This window comes from Ceratotherium simum, chromosome 4 (genome assembly GCF_057802395.1).
Source record: "Ceratotherium simum simum isolate JZ-2026a chromosome 4, ASM5780239v1, whole genome shotgun sequence".
NCBI lineage: Eukaryota > Metazoa > Chordata > Mammalia > Perissodactyla > Rhinocerotidae > Ceratotherium > Ceratotherium simum.
In genome coordinates this window covers 58,216,450-58,241,822 of record NC_141903.1, presented here as the reverse complement: position 1 = coordinate 58,241,822, position 25,373 = coordinate 58,216,450, and the positions used below count along the sequence as shown (strand labels likewise).

The 25,373-nt window shown below is 39.9% G+C and overlaps 1 pseudogene; it reads right to left on the bottom strand.

The window, feature by feature from the left end:
- Positions 1-23,398: 23,398 nt before the first annotated feature.
- Positions 23,399-23,862, bottom strand: LOC101400401 (ubiquitin-conjugating enzyme E2 C pseudogene; annotated as a pseudogene).
- Positions 23,863-25,373: the final 1,511 nt, after the last annotated feature.

Here is a 25,373-nt window from a genome sequence, read left to right as displayed (position 1 = left end):
AAACAACTAAGCTTACCCAACTTTAAATAAGCTGAGATAATGCTTTTAGAGTAACACTTTATAGAAACTAAATTCTGGGATATAATTATAATTTGTACCGTGTTCAAGCCAAAAAAAGATTATTATTTATTTCTGTTATTTATTATTATTTTATTAATAAGACAATAGATATGATATTTTATTATTAAGCTAATATCTTAATAAATGAAAGAATAACGAAAGATAATTTCTTTCATTTACAGTCTTTTATATTTGTGTCTGTAGTTGAAAAGGGAAGCTAATAGGTTTCTTTTTCTCACCCACAAAATCTCTCTTAGCATTGTGTTAGTCTATCCAGGTCTCTGTGCAAAGCAGGCATAAGAATTAGTTCTTATGCTGCCCTCTACTCTATCTTCTAAAAAAGAGAACCCCCCCTGGAAAATTTTAACTTCATGTGTCTTTGTCATGCATCCTCTCTTCCCAGGAAGAGGAGTAAAGTGCTCAGAGTCATATTGCAGGTGACCATAAATCTCCAGAGTCTTCTATGAATCCTAGCAAAGAATTTTACTTTGTTGTCTTAAATCTTTTTTACTTCTTTGAAAGGCAATCATTGTCAATCTGTACACTCTGGTATTTTACCCATTTATTTACTTATTCCAGTAATATTTTTCCAGCACTTATTAGATGTCAAAAATTGTGCTAGATGCCAGGGATATGAGTATAAGATGATATGAGATTGAATAACAAGAGGATCTAGCAGACTATTAGTCAGGATGGGCAAAATTATGTTCCAGAGAAAAATGCCCAGGTTTCAGTGGCTTAACACAACAAGGGTTTGTTTCTCATCTGTGTTATAGTCTTACAATTCTACCATCATGAAGTTCTTTGCTTTAAGCTACATAAACGAGAGAACGTGGAGAAGTCCTACTCAGTTGTAACTATTTCAGATGAGAGTGATGTGATCACTCTCAGCCAGTGGACTGAAGCTAGTCATAAAACTCCATCCTACAGCAAGAAAGGCTGGAAAAATGTGGGGGAACACTTGGAATATGTGGTGGACACTGCTGTCTTTGCCACACACAGTGCAGGAATTGAGAGCTACTTCTCTGAGAAAGAGACATTTATTTAAGCTAACATATTAAGCAAGAGAAAGAGTAGTCAGACAAGAAATAAGTGGAAAAGCATTTCAGGCAGAGGGAGCTACATATATGGAGGCTGTGAGGTAGGAAAGAGCCTGATACATCTGAGGAATTGAAAGATGATCAGCGTGGCTATAACGTAGAGAGAAAGAAGGAGGGTAGTGGGAGCTCATGTTAGAAGATGGACAGAAGCAAGATTAGGCAGAACCAGATCGTGCAGACGATGTTAAAGATTTTGAATTTACTACCTAGAAATTCGTTTAAGAGTTTTAAACAAGGGAGTGGCATTATGACCTTTGTGTTTTAAAATATCACCCTGACTGCAAGGTGAAGAATTTATTGGAGAGGGTAAGCATAGGTCTGGGAGATCAGTTAACAGGTTTTTCAAAAGTCCAGGAGAGAGGAGACAATGACTTGGATAAAGGAAGGAGCAATGAGAGTGGAGAGAAATAGATGTATTTGAGAAATCCAGGAAGTAGAATTAACAAGATGGGTGTCTGACTGGATGTGGAGAATGAAGGAGAGAAAATATCAGTGAGAACACTAGGTTTCTTGCAAGAGTGACTCCTGAGCTAGGAAATGTAGGAAGCACAGCAAGCAAATTTGTCAGGTGTAGGAGTGAGCAGTGAGGCAGTAAGGAATCATATATTCAGTCCTAGACGTGTACAGTTGGGGTTGCTTGTTAGATGTCTACATGGAGATGCTGATGAGTAAGTTAGATACATTTTTATGGAGCTTCACATAAAGTTTGTACTGGGATTACATGTTGGAATCCTTGGTCGATGTATGATAGTTAAAACCATAGAAGGGGCTGGGAGTGCTTCAAGTAAGAGAAGAGAAGTCCCAAGAGAGACTCTGAGACACTCTAAGAGTTAAAGGTTAGGGAGAGGAGGGAGAAGGGTGGGCAAAAGAGAGTGAGAAGGAATAGCTAGGGAGGGAAGAGGAAAACCCAGAGTATGAGGTCACGCAAGGGAAGGAAGAGTGTATTTCTAAGAAGGGTTCTTTTGGGGATAGCTGATGTGGGCTCAAGTAAGATGAGGTCAGAAAATATCATTAGATCAGGCACATGGAAGTCCTTAGTGACCTGATCAGAACAAGGTACCATTGGTAGACAGCTCTGCTCTCATTTTCAAAGTTAACTTTCTGCTGTGTTTGGTGGATTCCCTGAGCAACTCCTCTAAAAACTGGATTTTTTATAAACTAAATGTTTCAGAAAGTTTTCTATAGAACAGAACATTGTTTAACAGAATTAAAAATTTGCCTGTTTTTCAGCACACAAGAGATTCACACAATTGATATAGGTTTCCAAAGTTGAATATTAGTGAACAATGACATTTCTTAAAAGTTTAAAAATTAGTATGCTATTGGTACAACTGTGATATAAAACTGAAGTCATATATCGTCTTAGTATATTTTTTATTGGTCCTAAACTTATTATCTCCAGTTTGCTTTTTAATTTAAAATTAGAAAGTGCAAAAAACCAGAGAGGCTAGAACAATGGAACTTATTGAAGAGATGAATTAGAAGAATGGTCCTCTGAGGCAAAATTAATGATGTTGTCTAGCCTGTGTAAGAAAATGAGAAGGGGTCACCTAATAATCCTTTAGTCATGGCTATAAAGAAGTATGGAGAGAATGCTGACTAATGGCTCTTCATCCACATGGAGGGCCAATGGAAGAAGAATTGGGTAGAATTGTTGTAAGAGATAATTGGTTTGATAATTGGAGATTTTTTACAGTAACTGATTAAAAAACTGGAGATTATGAAGAGAAGTGCCAGATCTCCCATTTTACAACACATTTAGTAAAAGAGTTGGCAGTCATGTGGGATTCTGTCATTCTTTAATGGGGTTCTTTGGGAATGGGAGACAATCATACATCTCTGAGGGACATCACTGATAAGGGATATAAGCAGGTGAAACCCCCAAAAAGGACTGCTGAGCTCTGCTGATTCTTCTCATAGCATCCTTCAATCATGCCTTTGTGAAGTTTAGAGACCCAGAGGGACTCGCTGAGACTCACTTTAAAGCATTTGGGAGGCCTGGGATTTGGGCTGTTGCTGATGCCCTTTTTAGTGAAGTTCGTTCAGTATGCAGTGGATTACATTATAACCTTCTCTTACAGAGCTTGATTATTGCCTTCTGTAAGAACTTTTCTAGTGTACCAATTTTCCCAAGATCTCTAGTGTTTTTGAGTTAACGCTCTCCTTTAATATTCAAATAACAGTAATCTCAATCTACAGCTCTTGTGAGCCAAGGAAGTCTACTCTCCCTTCCAAAGATTTCTGAGGATCCCAGGGAATGCTTACATGTCCTGGTTTTTTGCTGGCCACTCTTCCCTTTGAACCACTGCTCTGGGCATCTCTTGCAAGTTTTTGCTGCCTCTAGAAAGCTTTTCCATATTGTTGAGCTGCTTTCTTGCTCCCCTGCATGCTGTGCATGGATATTAGACCTTCCTTTAAATGTTCCCTACCCAATGGACACAAGAGGTTTTGAACAGACTTTACTGAGTTTCAGGGCAACAAGAGGGATGGGAGAGGTGGATTACACTGCAGAAAAGGAAAACAAACCTGGATATACATATTGCGGCTTCTGGAGTCTATCCACACACAACGTACAGGCCCTCTCCTGACCCTTTTTCTTTTTGGCTCCGGACTGCCACCATGTTGTTGGAGGCCATCCATTGACCTTCCTTTATGAGAGTCTCCTTTCTCATGCCCACTTTCTCATCTCCACTTTCCTGGGTCTTAGGGCCCCAACCCTTTTCTTATCTGCCTTATAAGGAAGCAATAAACAAGTCATCTCCTGTCAACTTTTCACATTTGTTTTTACAGAGCAATTAAAGTTTAGCTCCTTGTTGACTCAGCCATGTGGTCCCAGAATAACCTTTGCTTTCCTTTGCAGAGTAAAGCAGAGGCAAGTGTTCTGTTCATATTTTTCATCAGTAGAACCCTGATCTTAAAAGGTCCTCAAAATGTTGATATGACCAATTATTCTTAAAGACTTGGAAGGTCCCAGACCAAATTATTAAGCAAATATGTAGTCAAGTGCTTGAACTTTCCTTTCCCTGAGTCAGTTTCTGACAGTTTCAGCTAGTGGAAAATTTGTTTCCAAGAAAATGTAGGTGTGTATGAATTTCCAGAAGTTAAAAAAATTTCTCCCCATTATATTAATATTCCTGATATTACATAACTTACCTTATAGTGGTACTTAGTAGAGGAGAATGTGCAGACAAAAGTGTATTGATACAAGAAAAAGCATTTTCATACAAAAATTTCTAGAAGAAATTGGGGAGCAATTGAAGGGAGTGAACTTCACTCCCGATCTGCTGTATCCATCAATCCTCAAGTCCGGTTGATGCTGCCTCCTTAAGGTCTCTCAAATATGTCTCTTCTATCCCTTCTGCAGTTACCTACCTGAAGGCAGTCTCTGCTATTTTTGTATTCCCAGCTCCTAACCAAGACTGACAAATCAGAGGTACTCATTCGAAGACTGTTGCACAATTGGATGGATGAAGGAATGAACGAGAAGAAACTAGTGATGCTAGAAATTTGAGGGTGAAATCCTAGGTAAGCAGGACTGGAGGGGCTGCCTTTTTTCTCAGCAGAAAGCTGCAAGAGAGCAAGGAAGTAAATATAGGTTTCACAAGAACAAAGTGAAATGGAAAAAGGTAGAATGTAAAGCCTGCAATGGATTTTTATAAATCAATTAGGCCAGAGAGGGGAAGTGTGGTTCAAGTTCCTGTGTAAAGATAGAAGGTTTTTATTTATTATAAAGCTAAACTTGAGCCATTAACAGGATGAGAGAATAAATAATAACCATTGTTTATTAGATGCTCACTAACATGTAGTATAATACTGAGCACACCATGAACATCTCATTTAGTCCTTACATCAAGTTTGTGCAGGTGAATATTATTATTCTCATTTTACAGATGGAGAAATTGAGACTTGGAGAATTTAATTAACTTGCATAGGGTCACATGACTAGTGAAAGATGGAGTCAGGATTTGAACCCAGATCCGTCTAAATCTAGATATTGTGCTCTTAGCCTCTGTAGTATATTGTATATAAACACCTCTGGTAGGTTGTATCTCCCTAATCTTAGTGTGGCGTGGCTATCATGTGGAAGAAGGAAGCAGCATGAAGGTGGGAGTGTAAATTTAAAGAAAAATAAAAAAATGCAGGGAGAAGGGGCTCTGAGAAATCTTGACTCAATTTACAACTTTGCCTAGGGTTGCCTTAATTATTCTGGGGTGTGGGCTAAGTTTTTTATGGTGACTATATACCAGGCAAACACTTAATTCTCCCCAAAATTCGTTTCGTAGGTGAAGAAGTTAAGGTTCAGAGGGCTAGTACCTTGTACAGATTCATGTAGCTAATACCTTAAAACTGGGATTAAACCCCCACCTGTCAGTCTTAAGGCCATGTTCTTGCCATAACTCTGTAGCGACCTTTTGTGTAATTGCAAACATTTATCATAGTTAGATTCATAATATTTTACAGTGAAAGGGTAGCAGAGAGATCATGTAACTCAATTCCTTCATTTTGTACTTGAGGAAATGGGGTATTAAAAGAGGAAATTGACTTTACAGTGATCATAGAGCTAGTCAATCAAAAAGCTAGGCTGGGATCCAGGCTTCTTGGGTTTCATTGAATCTTCTTTTTGACACCAGAATAAACTGCTTTTTAAATTTCAGGGACATTCTTTGACCAAGGCTAAATCTATATCTGTAAACCAACATAGTACTAGGGTGAGTCGTCTGTTGTGCTGGGGCAGCTCTCGCTTTCAGGGAAAGTGCAACACAAAGGCCCCACCCTGGGCTCTGATCCATTTTTTTTTTGGTGGTGCCAGGTGTGGGGAACTAGATATAGTTGACTTGCCTGCAGGCTTTCTGTTAGACTTTTGGAAAAAATTTGCCTCTCAGCTGCTTAAAAATGAAGGCTAATTATTCTCCATTCCGCAGTGACAGATGTCGCAATGATGGTGTATTTGCATTCAAATACTGCAAATATTTAACATGCATTATATACTAAATATTTGAATTCACCCAAAGTGTGTTTCCCTGGGATACCTCATATCTGCTGAATTGTAGAATTCAGGGGTTTTATGAAGCAAAGGGGATCCTGATGAAATTAAACTAATTTGGGAACAACAGTCAGACTTCTTTTCAAGGATAATCCTCTGTGTCTAAATTATATACGTATTATAGTCCCTCATTTGCATGACCAATTATAGGGAAGTTCCCTATTGTGAGATGCAATAATTTTATATAATTGCAGCAGCCTCGGCAGTTCTGAAGGAGGTTTCCCTAGCAGAACAGTCTCAGGGAAAACAAATTATGTTGATTTACTAGCAATTCTGCAAATGGGCTGTCTGGGGGAATCAAGGGGAGTCTTTTTATGGAGCACAAAGCAACTGCTCGCTATTTGACACTTTAAATTGCTTGCTTGGAATCTGCAAAACTGCAGACATCTAATTGCGTGTTGTCGCCTCTGAGGAGCCACCATTTTGTGCTTAGGTTTGGAGACTTTCTGTGTGATGAGTAAGGGAGAGAAATGATTCTCATTTACCCAAGTCGTGGAGGGCAGGGCAGAGGCTATGAACACCCAGGCAAAAGCTAAGAAGCGCGAATTTATAGTAAGTTCCTGTTCCTAAGATAGCTCTAGTAACTCTGTGGTTTTACTGAAATCAGCTTATGTGAATGTTGCACCAATTGAGCAGCATGAGAATGGAAGACACTTGGCAACCTAAAAATCTCCTAGTCTCATAAAATCCAGGACGAGACGGGTTTTAGAGATAATCTAGGCTGCGCTGCTGTTCGCTCTGCAGGCAGGAACCTGAGAGGTTAAATGCATTGTCCAGCAGGCACGCAGCTGTGTGGTGGAGGAGACAAGGCTGAATCTCGCTGGCAGGGGTTTCAGGTCCCACCAGGGTGGACATTTCCCAGCAGTTTGATGATGTTGAATAGGGTTTTGCAGAATATTATAAGCTCTGTATGGCATTTTATTTATTTGCTGTGAGATCCAGTGTGGGGGATCAGAATTGGCCACCCCAAAATTTGTCTCTTTGGCATGAGGACTATTTTGAGCTGGTTATTTTTTAAAAAACGGCAGACATGGGAGAAGTTCCAAAAACCAAGCAAAAGTTACCCTTTGTAAGGGACATTTACATTTGTAAGGGAAATCTCCATTTGTAAAGGTGGTTCCCTCTCTGTACCAGGAAGAGGGGGATGATCTTATCTCTAGAAACTCTTATCAATGCGGAAGGCAAGGACTTACATCTGTGTAATAACCTTGCTCTTGTTTACTGTCCTTTTCTGGTAATCTCCCATAACTAACTCTCCCCACCCCCAACATCCTCCTTTGTCTTTAGCTGAAGATGGTATTTAAGGTGGTGGCTTTGTCCATTCTGGCTGAGTTACCCAGTTTTCCTGGGTTTCTCCCATGTATACATGTTATAAAGCTTTGTTTGATTTTCTGCTGTTATTCTGTCTCATTTCAGTTTAATTCTTAGACCAGCCAGAAGGACCTAGAGGGTAGAGGAATTGTCTTCCTCCCCTACACAAGAAACTGACAATGTTGTTTTTCAGCTGGCCAATTGTGACTAGTTGCCAAAGCAGACCAGGGAGCTGCTTTCTTGACAAAACACCTGCACTCTGTAGATGCCCAGGGGAAGAGGCAAAGGTGTCCTGTGGCTCCCAAAGCTCAGAATGCCCTTCTGTTGTTTTGTACTGAAGATATAAGTGAGGGGATGAGGATTTGGGGCTGCTGCTCTCCCTCTGATTAAATATTTAAGACAACTTGACTTTCTTCAGGGAATTTCTGGCCTGGGCTGGTAGAGTACCAGTAAGAAACTGGTGCATTCTGTCTTTCTTTAACCAGAATCAGGTTTTAAAAATTAAAAAAAAATTTTTTTCATCTGCTGGAAGATAAATAAATGGCAAGCAATAGGATATATTGGAGCATATGAGGAAGCCATTTGGTGTAAAACTAATTCAGCCTGAGTTTGTTTTTCCAAAAGGGCCTGTTGCCTTTGAGCATGCATTGTGTATCTGCTTTACCACGTCCCAAAGAGCAGAGTAAATGCCCTTAAGATAAGGATGCAACTTCCTGCACATTGACATTTCCTTAAGGATAAGCATTTCTCCCTAGGCTAAGATTTGATTGCTGCACTCATCCTGTGACCACCCAACTTGAGACAACAGACCTGCCACCAGCCATGCCCATCGAGACAGCAGACCTGCTACCTGCTGTGTCTACCAATAGCTCTGCTGACAGGGCACTCTGACAGGGTGATCTTGTGGCTATTGTAAAAGGGACATTGCAATCATATGTGATACATGCTCTTTGACAGTACATAACCGCTCTGTACACCCCACTTCTTTGGTGACCTTCTTTCCTTAGGGAAGGAAGGCCCCAGGGCTATGTGGTCCTCAAAAGTTGGCTCATAATAAACTCACCCCAATTTTGATTTATAGATTGATTATGGATTATTTGCATCAACATGGATGCTTTAACTTTTTATCTGTATTACTCATATGGGACCTCAATGTGACATTTTTTAATCCTATTTTTATACCAGATTAGAAAATTATAGAGGATAGAGTCTCAGTCTGAAAGAGCTTTCATCTCCTGCCCTGTTCAGCATGGCTGTGCCTTACACAGAGAAGGTTCTCAATATATGTCACTAGATCAATGGACACATCCCTGACCATCTCTGGGCCTTTCACTCCCTCGACATTTCCCAGTACCTGTGGCTGTATGAGTAGGGTGTCTGTTCTCAATTTCTCTTCCTCATAGAAGTGTTGAGTAATGGGCATGAGACCTCTGCTTTATGCCTGCCATCCCCTACTCACCAGTTTTTTCTTCTAGGACTTGTCATGAAGAGAAATCTCAAGGCTGTCCTCTAGACCTGGAGCTGTGTGCACACCAATTTTCTCATTTCTAAGTTCAGAAACTCATTAAATTTTTTTTTTCACTGTTCAAGTACTACAAGCTATACTTATTATATTTCTAGTGAGTTTGCTTAATAGAAAATATAACTGCCACCAATTTTAGAGAATTAGGCCCTTTTTTCATGGGCCTAATGTTTTGTTTTTGTTTTTTTCCTCAAGAATCTTGCCAAAACAATGAACTGTTTTTAGTTTTTCTGAAGCTACCATCATTCTTCTACCCTTAAAATTCAAAATATTATAGAGCCATTATTGTTTTTGGCACTCTCTCTGTGAGGTAGATTTAAGGCTAATATTCTGATGGCCAATTTTGTTAATTTTATTCTTGAGAAAACTTAGTCTTAGATTTATAAATAAATATTGTAATGAAAAACATAATCTTCCCCAATTCTACATGTATTCTTGTGTACTCCTATTTCAGATGAGAGTCATTTGATGATATCCTTACTCTATAATTCTAAAATAGAATCTTAGTAAGTCAGTCCAATGCAGATGGAGTAGGAGAAATTAGAGGAGGCGATAGAGGCAGACCTGAAGACCAGGCTGGATAAACTAGTTACCAGAAAGAGAGAAGTGAAGAGAGAAACCTGAGATGGAAGAGAAGAGAGAACCAAATGGAGAACAGGAGGAAGGGTGACTGATTCAGACTATGTGCTTAGGACATGTTAGGAATTACAGCAAGTGTAGGATATGTGATCTGGGAGAGGAAGAAATAAATTTGCCTCTGTTAGATAACTACTGAGGCGTGCAGTTTGAATGGAACCTGGAGGTTGTGTCCAGAGCTCAGCCAAAAGGGACCTGGCATCCTATCAGGTACTTGAGTGTTAAAAATGGTGCAGAACCATTGAAGCCTCTTAGTCTCTAAGCGTAAGCAAGGCTGAAATCACTCTGTTCTAATAATTTTATAAACCAGAGCATATAGGACTCCCAAAGAATAAATATTCACCCTTGAAAATGAGTTCATGTTTAAAAATTACAAATTACATAAGTGAGATCCAGCAGATGTAACCAACAGAATAATTAGTATCCTAACATGCAACATTTTAAATCAGAAAGAAGCTATAAAATGAGAATATTTATAATGATTATAGAGATAAGAGAATAAATATAAAACACAATGAAAGAATAAAATAGTATGAAAAGGAGAGCTAAACAAATGTTTAGGAATAAAAAATACAGTCCTTGAAAGAGAAAGCATGAGAGATGAGTTAAATAGATGATTAGGTATAGAAGAAGAGAGAATTAGGTGAACTAGTATCAATAAAAGAAAATTCCTAGAGTGTCTGAAAAAGAGATAATAAGATGGAAAGATTAAAAAGCTGTTAATAGATATGGATGATAGAATAAGCAGTATAAAGTATGCAAGAAAGAGAATGGAGAAGAGGTAATATTTGAATAATTGAAAATATAAGAATTTTTTATAACTGAAGAAAGATGTGAGTCTTCAACTTGAAGAAAAATCACAATGTGTTCCAAGTAGAACAAAAAACCCTGTCCTTACTATATTTGTTATCTAGCATCATCGTCCTCTTTATCATAAACCTCACATTTTTTATATATCCATGATATTGTACATAATGTATCATGAATAAAATACGGACTGAAATAGCCCCTATATTTGGGCAGGTCACAGTCATCATCATCATTAAAGTCACAGTCATCCTCAACATCATCAGCAATAACAAATATCAAGGGTCAGAAACTGAACTAAGCATTTTAGGTCAATTACTTCATTTACTACTAACATTCTACTTTATAGCTCCACTAGATAACTGGAAGATGACATTCTATATATCTTCCTTTGGATAAGATAAGGGGATGAAAATTGAATTTGCAGTAAAATTTTATATCTTTTCTGACCTTCTATGAAAAAGTTTTTAATAAATATGTTAAATGTAATTCAAATGGATGACCAGCATAATTAGATTAATTTATTAAAAAATTCAGTAGACAGGGTCTGGCCTGGTGGCATAGTGGCTAAGTTTGGTGCACTCTGCTTTGGTGGCCTGGGATTTGTGGGTTCGGATCCTGGGCGCGGACGTATACACCACTTGTCGGACCATGCTGTGGCAGCGTCCCACATACAAAATAGAGGCAGATTGGCGCAGATGTTAGTGCAAGGACAATCTTCCTCAAGCAAAAAGAGGAAGACTGGCAACAGATGTCAGCTCAGTGCCAATCTTCATTACCAATAAATAAATAAATAAATGAATAAATAAATGAATAAATAAATAAATAAATTCAGTAGACATTTATTCGTTGCCTGTATGTAGGCTAAAGTGTATAGCTGCTTTAAGGCCTGAGGGTTCTGGCAATTATAGTTTGTTGTGTATCAATGTAACTCAAGATTTAGTGGCTCAAAACAACATCCATTTATTTGCTAATAATTCTGAAGGCTGGCAATATGGGCTGGGCTCAATTTGGGACAGTTCATTTCTGCTCCAAATGGTGATGGCTGGCCTCACACACACATTTGGGCTTTGGCTCGGATGTCTGGGATAGCTAGGATGGCTGGAACAGCAGACATCTCACTCTACATGCTCTCACATCCTCCAAGAAGCCGCCTGGCCTTTTTCATGTGGTGGAAGAGTTCCCAATAGACAAGCACTTTTCGAGCTTCTGTTGCATCACGTTTGCCAATATTCCTTTGGGCAAAGCAAGTCACATGGCCAAGCTCAGAGTCAATGTGTGTGTGTGTGTGTGTGTGTGTGGAGTACCCAATGGGCATGGATACAAGAAGACATAATTCACTGGGGCCATTACTATAACCGTTTTTCTCAAGGGTAATTAAAATTTTTCCTGGAGATGAAATCTCAATTAACAAAAGATTGTATGACAAATAAAATTTGAATCTTGCTATTCCTTTAAGATTATAAACCTTAGTGATTACTTAGATTGTAATAGTCCAACTGAAGTATTCACCAGGGGATTTTAGTCTAGGTGGGCAGCCAATCTGAATTCTTCAGGTAAAAGCAGGCTTCCATTAAAACAGCTTCTAAGAATATGCCCATTTTAGCTAAGTGAATTGGTCTATGCAGCCCCTCAAATATGTTCCTTCAGAGAGCTCGCCTTGGAGGCAGTGAATTATTGCTTCTGCGGAAGGATCAAGTGACTAACCTTCCATTCATATCTCACTGCCACAGGCAAAGAATCTCTTGACCTCTTTAGAAGCTAGAAGAAAGATGATGCCCTCTAGTACATTGGACAGTTCAGCCTGCAAGAATATAATTAATCATTACTTTCTGGGTCAGCTTCTGAAACAGCTCCTTTATCATCATCCATCTTTTTCTAGAAGAGATCTTTAAACTCTACTTTGTTAAAGAAAGAATAATGTGGCTGCTTTTTGTGGGGGTGGGATATGAGTTTTGGGAGGGTTTTTTTTTTTTTTTCTTTTGAGAGAGAGAGAGATTTTTAAACATCCGTAAGTATATTTGTGAAAGTCCTAAGGTTTTTGAGGATTCTTGTGTCTTCAGAACATTATCACTTGCACAGACTGTAATGGACATTTGCTGTCAACGACTATTGCTCCTTTATTTCTTCCCAAGAACTCCATATTTCCATGTGGGAATTTGTGTGTTTTCTGGAAAGCTGGTTCTCTCCCTAGCTTTAGAGCTAGAATCTGAGATTGCAATCAGACCATCAATGAATTTTATTCCACTGGCTTCAGTTCAGATGTGGGGAGGTTACCTAAACTATTGTAATTAGATTAGATTTGTGAAAATGTAGGGACAATTAAATTTTCTTTTCTATAAGATGAGGAAGAAAAACAACGTAGCCTGTGGAGCTGCTGATAGCTACATGTCAAGACCACAGAGGGGGCCAGCCCTAGATGAAGAAAACCAAGCTGACAGGCAGAGTGGCAAGACAGGAAGAGATGAGGTCCGAGGTGACATCAGTGAGCTGCTGAAGCAAGCTGTACCTGAGCAACTTTTTGGTCACGTGAACCAATAAATTACCTTTTTGTTTAATCTAGTTTTTGAGTTAGGCTGTTATACTATTTGTAACCTAAAGCATCCTAACTAATGTACAGCTGACATCCAACGTACAGCATATGAAATTCTCATTTTGTAAAATCCCTTGAAGGCTACAGGTTGAGGAAGAGTATACTTTTAAAGGATGATGATGAAGGTGAGGATGATTATATCCTAGAGGAGAAGAATTTTGTCTTATACACTGTTCCCAGCAGAGCCTTGTGTAAGAAGGGTCTCCACAGATGACATTTAATGGTGCAGGAACCATCAATGATGAAAAACATGCAGAAATGGAATTATGTTTTCTTACTGGATAAGAATCATTTTTTGCCTGGGACAAGTCTGCCTTGGCATTCCTTCTACATGCAGAGACATTTGTATAAAGATTAATTTAACAGACATTTATTGAACACCTATTATGTACCAGATGTGTGGAATACCAAGAGTAATAATAATAATCCCTATTTGCAAAAATTACAAAACAGTGAGAAGAGGATGAGAGAGATCCAGTAAAATAATTACAAGTCAATGTAGCAAATTGTACAAAGTGTTAAAAGACAATTAATGGAACAAACAATTCCACCCATAGTCTAGGACAGTCTTCCTAAATGCAAGTCCATGGCATCTTTTTTGTTTTCCTGTGGCAAATTGAGAAAATTAAGAACAACCAAATGAGTGAAATGTTTGTAAGACCAAATTCATGAAATTAAAAAACTTTCATTTATTCTGAGATTATGTTCTTCCTTTTTTTTTCCTCTAACTTTTCCTATATATTATGATAGGTGTGTGTATATATGCATATGTGATCTTACTTGGCAAAGTAAAAGTGGATAATCCTATATTAGGACTCTCTTATTTTTTTATATTAATAGTGTCTGCATTATAAAACTTTGGTAATGACTTGTCTAGGATAGAGTTGGAGAAGGCTTTAGGGTAGAGGTTATTCTGAAATGGATCTTGAGGAATAAATACACTTTCAATAGGCACAGGGAGGATGACGGGGACTCAGCACAAGCAAACACGCAGAGATATGAAATGGTAAGGCCTCTTTGTGGAACGGCATGTATTTTGGTGTATTTTAAGAGGATAGTACATGCAAGGAATGGCAAGCACTGAAGTTGACATAATTGGCTTGATTCAAATATTAAGAGGCCTTGAACGTAATGTAAAGAACTTAGTTTTGATCTAATAGGCACTTGGAGGCACTGAAGCATTTTAAAGTAGGGGAGTAACATCATCCGATGTATGATTTCCAAGGATAATAAAAGTAATAGGGAAATGTGTCAGTTACATTTTTAGTGTATCTAGAAGTAGAAGCTATTTTTTAAATATGAAGAATAAAACTCTTAAGAGGGCTCTGAGAGTTATCAGCAGAAGGAACAGGTCAGTGATTCATGCAAAAAGGTGAATCACAAACTTGCCTCTTGCTGGTTATTTTCAAACAATAAAGGGAACATCTCTCTTTGTCTCTCTCTCACACACACGCACACGACTTCAGAGCACAACTCCCTTTCCAGTAGTTTCCTTTCCTTCATTTTGTCTTATGTTTAGGAGCAGTTTCTTGCCTGATTTGTTGCGTTGAAAGAATATCTGTTGGTCTTCACAGAAGCCAAACTGCGTTTCCATAGGAGCACCATGGGAACCTTTGGAAGGCATCTGGTTACTATTACGGGAAGCCTGGGAGAGACCAGCTCGTGGAGTCTGAGTCTCTCTAAGGAGACACTCTATTTGGATTAGGAGACAGTTGTTAGTTTTATTTTTCCCATTCTAAATGAAAACAAAATCAAAGAGCAACTAAGCTGCCATTGCACCATCTCGACAGTGGAGTAAATTGAGGCATAATCTAGTGGAAAGAAAATACTTTGCAGTTGGAAAGAATTCTGTTGGAGTTCCAGGTACTTGCTTATTAGCTATGTGATCTTGTTCAAGCATCTTAACCTCTTTGGTCCTCAGTTTGTTCACGTGTCTATTCAATTTTATAAAATTGCTAGGTTTAAGTAAAATGATGTTCCCAGTTCCTGGCCCGTTGTGGATGCTCATAGACTGGCGATTGACTTCTCAGATTCAAATGGCAGGCCATTCTCATTTTACATTTGCAGGGTCCAGCCAAGAGCGCAAGGGAAGCCTGTGTACCACACGTCTCAATGCTTAAAAGTTATAAACTGTTGGGGAAGAGGGAGAATCCCCCTCCGCCCTTTCCCCTAAGATTCTTATGGCTGGCCAAATAATTAAAAGACAGGTTAGCAGGAGAAAATAATACCAAGTATTATGTATACAAGGGAGAAACCAGGGAAACTGAGTTTCTCGACAAATGGTGAAGGTTTTCACCGTAAATAGCATATTCAGGTAGACAAAGGAGGATGTTGGGGGGTAGGTAGTAGTTTGGGATTTCAGAGAGGAAGAAGACAATTTACATGGAGAGGGAAATGTAAATGTTTGTCGGACAATTCTTTACAGGGCCACCTATAGAGAATGTGGCCAGAGAGACAGAAATCACAGTAATCAAGAGTATGTAGATTTAAGTCCTCTTTAAGTCCTCCTTCTGTACTGATAAGAGTTTCTACAGATAAGGCCATCCCCCCCTCTTCCCAGTACACATAGGAATATACCTTTACAAATGTAAATGTTTGGTAAACAGAACTTTGATAAGAATGGGCTTAGAGAGGACACTGCCAGTCTGTCCATACCCAGAGTTAAATTCTTTTAGGCAGTTAGTGGGGGAGGTCAAATGTCCGTCAGAGAAAATAATCAAGGTAAAGAGATATATTTCAGGGTGGCCAATTTTTGATCTCCCACAAAATCAAGATAACAAACTTGAAAATAAATGTTATATGCTTCTTGATTGGCAAATATACCTTTATAGTGAAAAGTTAAAAATTATGTGTAAAGCAATAGTTCATAGCAAATAACTGTGGAAAGTGCAAATTCAAATTAATTTCGTGTTTGCTGAAGACCATGATTCTTTCCAGGAAGACTCATTGGCAGTGACCGTCAGGTTGGGGCCAGAGGAGAGGAGGGGAAGGGGTTTCTCCTTCACTTGCTGGCTAGCCCATGTTCACTCCTAGACCCTCTCTGACTTTCTCTTCCTCTTTGTGAGGGAGAGACCCCTTTATCCCTTCCAAGGCTGAACTGTTTGCTCATCTATTAGCTCCACCCCGTCCCACCATCCAGCTACCTTGTGAAGGTCCTGACTTTTGCAGCTTCAGGATTTCTCTTCACCTCCCTAGTCCTATTCAAATTACCTCTTACCACAAACTGCCATCAACACCCCCACCCACACCAGCATTTCCCTTTTAAGTTCCTCAAAGGAACCTGATACTGGAAGGCCAGCCTCTCACATCCCCTCCAACCCCTGGCCTATAGTGTAACCTCCTTGTCGTTCCATATCTGACTCTGTCCTGAAACAAGGTCTCTTGTGAAAGTAGGTGGACACACCAGCCCATAGGTCCCAGCTCTATCCACATACATGGTAATAGCTACCCTTGCCTGCAGCTGTATAAAGCAATGGGTATACAGAGGTATACAGGGGTATACAGAGCGATGGTCTCTCAGAAAGCTGGATCAGGGGAGAGGCCCAAGCAGGACCTGGAATTGGAATTAGGACCACTGGGGCAGGAATTTGAGAGCCCTGGTACCCCATGCAGTGTATAGAAGGGGAGGCACAGCCTGTAGGTGGGCAATCACCTTGGCCCCTGAGCAGGGGTGTGGTTCGGGAGCACAAGAGTGGGGCCCTCTAAAGCACAGGGCCCAGTGCAGGGGAGCTTCTTTCCTAGGTCTTAGGGGAATGCTGGTTTTGAGGGACAATTTTGTGTGCTCTTCTCTAACTTGTTATTCCAGGCCCATTTTCAGTGCCTCCGATTGTGTTTTTCTCTTTGTTTTATCTCAGTAGTGTTTTTCCCTTTCTCCACACCCCACTTGTCCTGACTCCCTCTTCTTCACTCCCTTGCACACCCTGGAAGGCTGCATGTTCTCCATCCTTCTGGACTCACCAATGTGGAATTTCTAAAATGATGGGTCACTTTTCATAGACTGTTCATAGTAATTACTAAAATATCACTTTTCTTCACTCCTCATCTTTACCTACAGCTGAGATACATGCTGTTTTACCCTGTGGCCCAGAAATTCCACTCTTAATTATAACACAGAGGGGACAAATAGCAGGGTGTTCATTGTTGTGTTGTATGCGATGATGGTGTAGGGGAGGCAAGATTAACAAGATTAACAAAACAGGTTAACAAGAGAAAAATAAACAGTTTATTAACTCGCATAGTGCACATCACCCAGTAGAAACCTAAATGAAAAGTAACTCAAAGCGGTGGCTTAAAATTTCACCTTATATGGCATCTTCAACAAAGAACAATATATTTGTAGAAAAATGACAGGACAAAGGGAAGTGACTTTAGGCTTCCAAGGGCAGCAAACTGTGGGAAGGTAAATATATAGGAGGAGACTAATAGATTAAGGTTTGTTTGCAGGTTCCTCTACTGCCATCTCTGGACTGATAAAAGTCTGTCTCCAGTAAAAGAATTTATAACCTGCCTTTACGGAGAAAAGGGAGAGCTTTTTCTGTGTTTGCTGTTTCTTAATGACCTTCAGCTGCAAATAGTTTTTATGTCAAAGAGGCATCTTTTTGGGGTGACATATTCTGGTTTCCTTCCATGGGGAGTTGGAGGCAGTTTGAAGTCTATTCCTGGAGGAGTGGACAGACAAGCTGTGCTGGGTACACAGTGTGGTGCTGTGCATCACTTCAAAGTCGCGGCAGAGGTGTACACAGAGCAACATGTGGAGATGATAAAAGTGCCGCGATGCATGAAGAAGCAGCAAAGTAATATTGTTTATGTAAAATAAAACTTCATATATAAAAACAATATAGATTTTATAAGAGCCGGAACAACAGAGGAGCCTCAGGCAAACTTGAGGCTGCCTGTGAACTACAGCCTTGATTAATCAACTGTTGGCACCTGAAATTCGAGGAAGACCATATCATCTTGCAACGGGCAATCCACATGTGGTCATTGAATTCTCATCTCCTCTGCCCACCAGCCAGGGTCTCAAGTGCTGCTTCTTGCTATTATAAACTCCTCTGCATTCATTGTGCCCTTGATCTTTCACACTTTCACAGGGGAAGTGGGCCAGAATACCCACTGCTGGCTCCCTGAGGACTCTGGGGGTGCTTTCCCCTCCCTGCCTGAAAAAGAAAGACAATTTGTAGATCTACATACTGCAAGGTATGGGAGTCTCAGGTCCTTGGCCCAGAGTGCCCCTCTTCTCATTTACTAGTTTTAAAATGGTAATAAAAGTTTCTTTGGGTTTCCCTTCTCTCTCTCTCCCTTCCACTTTAGCACTTTGCCCACTAAAATGGAATAAAAATAAAATTGTCAGTGGAACCCATGATGAGAGCCAACTGATTTAGATCAGTTCTGACGTGGTTTTGGTCAATGATCTCCGAGGTTGGGTGGGTAAGAGAATCTACTGAATTGCAAGAGGAAGGTAGAAATGTCTATTTACTTTTTATCTTTTTAGTTTTTCAATTTTTAAAATTTTCTGTATTTTTTTTATAATAACCCTAATACATCAAAATATATTAATTAAAGGTGAAGCTAAAAGACGGTTGGAGACCACTGCTTTAAGTGGCCATTTGTCTGAACCTTAGGATCTTTTAAATGGTAATTCAGCATTGGCCCACCACAGAGGAAAATCTTGCCGTTTTCCGCAAGCTTTTTGGGGATAATTTGTACTTTTTTGGGAGGTGGGTGAGAAGGAGTTATGCTCCAAACCATTGAATGGCTTGATTGCTACTGTCAGAAATGTAAACTCTTAGTCCCAGAACTTTTCCTCTCAGTCCTGTAATGTTTCTCAGTGGAGAGGAGCTGGTGGAGTTTTGGGAGGGACAATTCTCCCTAGTGTGAGACTTCCAGGTATCTCCGGGGGGTAGCATCCCTGGCCTCTACCCAGTAAAAACGAGGGGCTTGCCCATTCTTGTCTAGAACCCAAAATTCCCCCAAGCATTTCATCAGGCCTCTGGGGAGGAGTCATCACCTGCCCTTTTAAGAACAATTCTCCCTGATGCTTTGGTTGCCCTTTCTAGACTTTCTGTAACCACCTAATCTTCCCATACCTCCACCATGGTACCTTCCCTAACTGTACCAACCCACGAACACTACTGCCTCCTGTGAATGCACAATATCATGTATTTGGCCCTTATATATTATCTTGTGGTATCTGTTATATTGTTGTCTGTCATTATTTAGTATGCATATACTTTATAAAATTTCATATATTACTTTCCCAATTAGCTTATAAACTGGGAGACCTGAAAGGTAGGGAAGGAAAAGAAAAGGCCTCTGCAATGTTTCCTGTTCTGATCAATGCCTTCCACTAAACAGTTTGCTAGGTTAAAAGCTTAGATTCTAGGAAAGCTTGGAATAATCAGCCCCAAGCAATTTAGGAAGGACGTTAGGAATTTCATTGTGGATTGAGAACTTTACATTTCTGCTGGGGACTTCAGTTTAGCTTTGGGCCATTTTGATAGAGTGTGCTTCAATAAATCCATGTTGGATAAATGAATTAAAAGTTGTAGCAACCTACCACTTGTGAGAACTTGGTCAAAGCAACTTCCTTCCCTCACTATGGTAATTGGAAAATTTCCATCTCTCCATGGCAAGAGAGAAAAGAATGTTCTCTCCCAAAATATCTATGTCTTAACACTGAAAATCACCCAGGATTTTGGTAGCATTTTTGCTAACACCAAAAGCTCTTTTTCCCAGTTTGGTAAGTGAGGAAAAAGGCAGTGATAATTTAAATAATTTTTTTTTTCATAAGCATCTTAGAGGAACCTGGCCTTGCTTTGAATGACCTTTCTACAACTTCATGCTTGTTACTTTGCATCTAACAGCCAATTAAATTTGCGTGGGGAAAGAGTCAATAGAAAGCTTCCTGTCGAAAGAACAGAAATGCTAGGGAACATTTAATAGATTGTCAGTGTATAAGTCATAGACCAGGCCTCGCAAGCTTGTTAAGCTTAAAGCAGAATCAGCAAGATTTACTGAGTTTAGGGGTCCTAGCATCTGCGTCTGTGAGAGGCACGAGTCTGAACTGTTGAAGGTACAGCAACAGAGCAGTAGGGTTCTGGTTCTGATTCTGCCAGTGCAGGGGACCAGACTATGCCACCCCAAAATATGCCATTTGACATAAGAATTTTGAGCTGGATGAACGAGAATTAACAGATTCAGAAAGATGTCTTCTGAAGGGAGATTCCCTTACCTGACTAAAAGCAGAAATTCCTGAAAAGAGGAGACTGCCATAAAATCTCCTGTTCTGGGAAAGTTTTATGGCCACGAAGAAGGTGGAAAGTCTGTGCCAAGATGGACCTTACACAAATAATCTTTATTCCATTAGTTCCCCCTGTATATTTACCTCCCCACAGTTTGCCACCCTTGAAAGCCGAAAACCCTTTTCCTTTGTCTTGTCACTTCTCTGCAAATGTATTGTTTTTTGCTAAGATATAAGCCCAAGTTCTAACCACCCCTTTGGGTTACTCATCTCTTCATACTTCTATGTATGTGTGATGTATATGTTAATAAACTTCTGTTTGTTTTTTCTTGTTAATTTGTCTTTTGTCAATCTAACATTTTATTTTTGTTTTTCTGAGGAAGATTCGCCCTGTGCTAACATCTGTTGCCAATCTTCCTCTTTTTTTTGCTTTGAGGAAGATCAGCCCTGAGCTAACATCTATGCCAATCTTCCTCTACTTTGTATGTGGGATGCTGCCTCAGCATGGCTGATGAGTGATATAAGTCCACGCCCGGGATCCTAACACACAAACCTGGGCCACTGAAGCAAAACGCGCAGAAATTTAACCGGCCGGCCTTTGTCAATCTAATTTTACATGGCTCTAGCCAGAGAACTTAGGAGGGTAGACGGAAGAAGAATTTTTTCCTTCCCTACACCAGCCACTGGGGTTGGGAGGAAGGGCCTGGGAGGGAGGAAGTGCCGGGTTGCAAGGACTCAGTGATTCTCTGCGTTGGCTCCAAACAGTGAAGATATCTCAAAACTCCCCTACTTTAAAATGTTGGGCCTTGATGCAGTCTCTTTGTTGTGAATTCCACAGTGCATTTGTTCTATGAAAATAGGCGCACTACTACTAGAAATCACGCTGCCAGGCCAGCAGAGCTGAAACTAAAATAGCAGCAAAATTCTCAGTAGAATATGTATGAGTACAAAACAGTTCTGAATTCAGGGAAGCCAGTTAGTGTCGGCCGTGCTCCATCCGCGGTTCTCTCCTTTCCTAATCTGTCCCAGCCACACTGGCTTCTTTGCTGTTTCTCAGTGCCCCAGCCATGCTCCCACCTCAGGGCCTTTGCATTGTTTATTTTCTCTGCCTTGATGCTATTTGCCCAGATAATCATGTGGCCCACCCACTTCCCTCCTTTACTCAGACAACACTTTCTCAATGAGGCCATCTCTGGACATCTCATCTAAAATTGCCATCCTTTCTCCACTATTTTTCTCCTAAGCTTTTATAATTATTTGGCAAATTATAAAATGTACTCATTAATCTTTTTTCACCACTGTGCACTCCAAAATACAACATTAGCTCCATAAAAGAGAAGCTTTTGTCTGCTTATTTCACTGCTCTATCCTCCACACTTAGAATAGTGCTGGGCACAGAGAATATTCCCAACAAACATTGAAAGAATTGAGTGACTGGCCTCTGTAGCTCCGTGCAGCTCCCCAGTGGTCCAGTTTTCATTCTGCAGGCCTAGAGCCCAGCCTCCACCCCCCATTCACATCCACCTCACCTCGTCCATCTCCTGGGTTCTTAGCTCACTGGGCTGCCCTCTTTGATGTAAGATGCATGCTCCCCAACTCTCCTACTCTCTCACCTCTGTCTCTCAAGTAGCCACACAAGCTTTCAAAGAATTTTTCCTGCTAGTGACTACATAGAAGCACACGGCATTAGCTAAAATAACAAACAGTGCAGAAGTCACCAGTTATAACAAATCTCACACAGTATAATAAATATCACCCCTGGTTTCCAGCAAAATTTATAGGATCTAGGCTTGCTTAGATCTGTTTTTCTGTCTTCCTCTATTTCCTTATTAGAAGAGTCTATGAAAAATCTATGTCCTTTTAAACTATTTTGTCTTTCCACTTTCTTTTTACCTAAGTCCTCCAAAATCAGTTTCCCATTCTTCTCTCTTCTACAATCCCTGGGAGAGCCCTGATTATCTTGTTAGGTGAGAATACTAAGTGAAAACATCTCAGGGAAATGTTTCTAACGGTGGTCTCTAATGTGAAATCCCCATCCCTCCTCCCCACCTTCTCTGACCCAGCAATTTGACTTGTACGAATCTGGTCTACACATGAAACAGAACATAAAGACATGGCTGAATGCTCAAAGCTTTTTATGGCAGAGTTACTTGCAGTATGAAAAATATGGAAATAACCTAAATGTCCATCAAGACCAACTGATTAAATAAATGATGGCACATTATAGAAATCTATATGCCTGTTTAAAACAATGAGGCAGATTTTCAAGAAATATTTAAATATCTTTGTCTCATAGATGTGTATCTGCAGAGAATAGTTCTGGAAAGGGAGGGGTATGGGTTGCCTCTGAGGAAGAGTACTGAGGGGTTGCTAGTTCACTGTGTAGTTTTTAAATTCAGGTCTTCTTTTATATCCTTCTAGACACTTTTATAAAGTTCTCCGTAAAGGTTTGTACATGTGTTGTTAGGTTTATTTCTAAGTCCCTAAGAATTTTTGATTCTGTTGTGAATAATATTTTTTCCCTTTATCTTTTCTTATTGATACGCTGATATATAAGAATGCTATTCTATACATTTGGTCGATTTTGAATTCAGCACCTTTGGTAAACCCTGTTCTTAGTTCTAACGGATTAGTTCTAATGGAATACATGACTACATTCAGAGTCACTTGAATTTTCTAGCTAGCCAATCATATTGTGTGTAAATGACAATTTAGCCTCTTTTCATTCAATCCTCCTTTTCTTTGCTATGTTTTTATTTTCTTTTCCATTTTTGGCTGAATTAATCAAGTAGTCTGTACCCCTCCTCTTTTTCCCTTTGTTGGCTTGGAAGTAGGGATCTTTAAGTTTTTACTATGTATACTTCTTTATATAATTTCTTTTTTTTTTTGTAAAAACATCCAAAATATATTTATTTAATATATTCATCACAAGGGCTCTACCAGAGACTTAATTTAAAAAAACAAAAAGAAAACAAAAATGACCACAGCTTAAGAAACAGAGTCCTAAACATAAACCAAGGGAAGGACAGACGATCTAAGGAAAAAATAAAAAGACAACACAGGGAGAGAGGCTGGACAGCCAGGGTCAGGGCTCTTGGAGGGAGTCCAGCTCTGTGTAGATTTCTTGCAGGTACTTTTTAAAGGTGCAGGTGTTCCCAGATGTTGGCAGTATGTGTGTTCGAAGGGCTGTGGATGTTGGGTTCTCCTAGCAGGCTCTGCATGGACAGCAGGATGGTCCTGACGTCACACAGGGCTGACCACTTGTCCTCCAGGATGTCCAGGCAGACGTGACCCCGGTGTCCATGTGTCAGTGATAGCTGGGCATGAGGAGATTTACCGTGGGCCCACTGTGATAGAAGCCTCTGGGGAACTCAGGAAGAGAAACCTCAGGTCTTCACAGTCTGTTCCTGCTGTTCCATGTATGGTCTCCACCCACTTGGAAAGGTTGTCTGGTTCAGGGAAGGTGGAAATTCCCTTGCCACCAGATTTCATGGGGATCATCAGCTCCTGCTGGAGACTCTTGCTCACAGAGTCCCGGATGGCACCCCCACTGGGCCCATGCGGTTCTGGGATGCCATCCAGGCAGTGCCGGCAGGGAGACAGGAACTTAGAGAACACAACTGCAACTCTTCATTATATAATTTCTAATACAGTCTAAAGTTATTTTGCCCCAAACAATAGGGATTCAGAGGCAACAGCAAAAGAAGGGAACCTCCATCAAAGAGATGGGTCTTAAAGGATAAAAAGAATTTCCTTTGGTCCACAGTGCAGGTCCTTAAACAGTATTTAGGAGGGTCAATGCCTCTGTCCTTGCTAAAGATATTGCTAACAAGGGAATAGGTCGGTGAACAAGCTCACCTGGGTATACAGAAGGAAGCTTGGAAACCAAATTAAAGCAACTGAGATAAGACTCAGCTCAGATGCCATCTTCCCCTCTTCCAGCCACACTGGAATCTCCTTATTCCTATTTCCTGTTGTACTCAGGGCCCCACAGGTAAATCCTTAAGTGACTTCCCGTTGTCTAAATATGTTAGTTTTTCTCAGAGCTTCTTGGGCTTAGGAAACATGTGCTGAGCTTCTGTTTTGTTCAGGATACAGAATCAGAATCTGGAATCAGAAAGTGTATATGCTTTGTTTGAGAAGAGAACTGTGAAATGAAATTGCGTCTTCTTATTTAGCCCTGAGTAGAAGCCAATTATGGGTATTGAGGTTTGCAAAGGAAGCAATTACCTTGTGATGCAATCGCTTTGTGTTTTCAGGTGCTGTGCTGTAAATTGCCTTTCTGTGCACTGATAAGAATGGTGAAGGTTGAAGAGTGTCTTTGACTTAGTGAGCTAAACCCAGAATCATATTAATTGATTAATTAGGCTGAAGAGGTCTTAGATAAGATTAAATTTATCTCTTATCATAAGTTAGAGACTTTCTCTGGTGTTTTCCTGACATTCAATGCAAAGAAGTAGACTCTTAATGTCAAATTGTTTTATTACAGCAACAAGGCCTGTCTTAACTGGAGAATGTAGACTTTTAACCCCAAGCCTTGTCTAAAATCCGAAAGTTTGTGAACATATATTTACTTGGAATAATAACAAGTATTTATTATAAGGAGTAGTATAATTTCATGAAACATAGATGCCATATTACACGTAAGCTGTACATGACCTACCTCTCTAGCTTTTTTCTCTTTCCCTTCTTTGTTCTCTAAATATATAACTATATTCCATAAAACTCTGGGAGGAGAGAAATCACTTCTGCTTGCTCTTCTCCCCTGCAGCTACTGGTATTGGAATAAAGATGCTCCTGGCTGTTTCTGATTCAAATCCAACTCAAAGATTTCTTCCTTCCAAATCCTCATGTTAGGCACATGGCAGGTGTTCAATTCATACCTGTTGACTGACTGAATTGAAATTGATTACCTCTCTTTAATAAGGAACCTGGAGACCTGCAGGCATTTTCCTCTGGTGTTTTACATGAGAATATGTCTGCCCCTGCATTTGGAGTAATCATCTCTACTGGACGCAAACTCTGAGGTATGTGGTGAAGATACAATTTCTTGCCCCCAA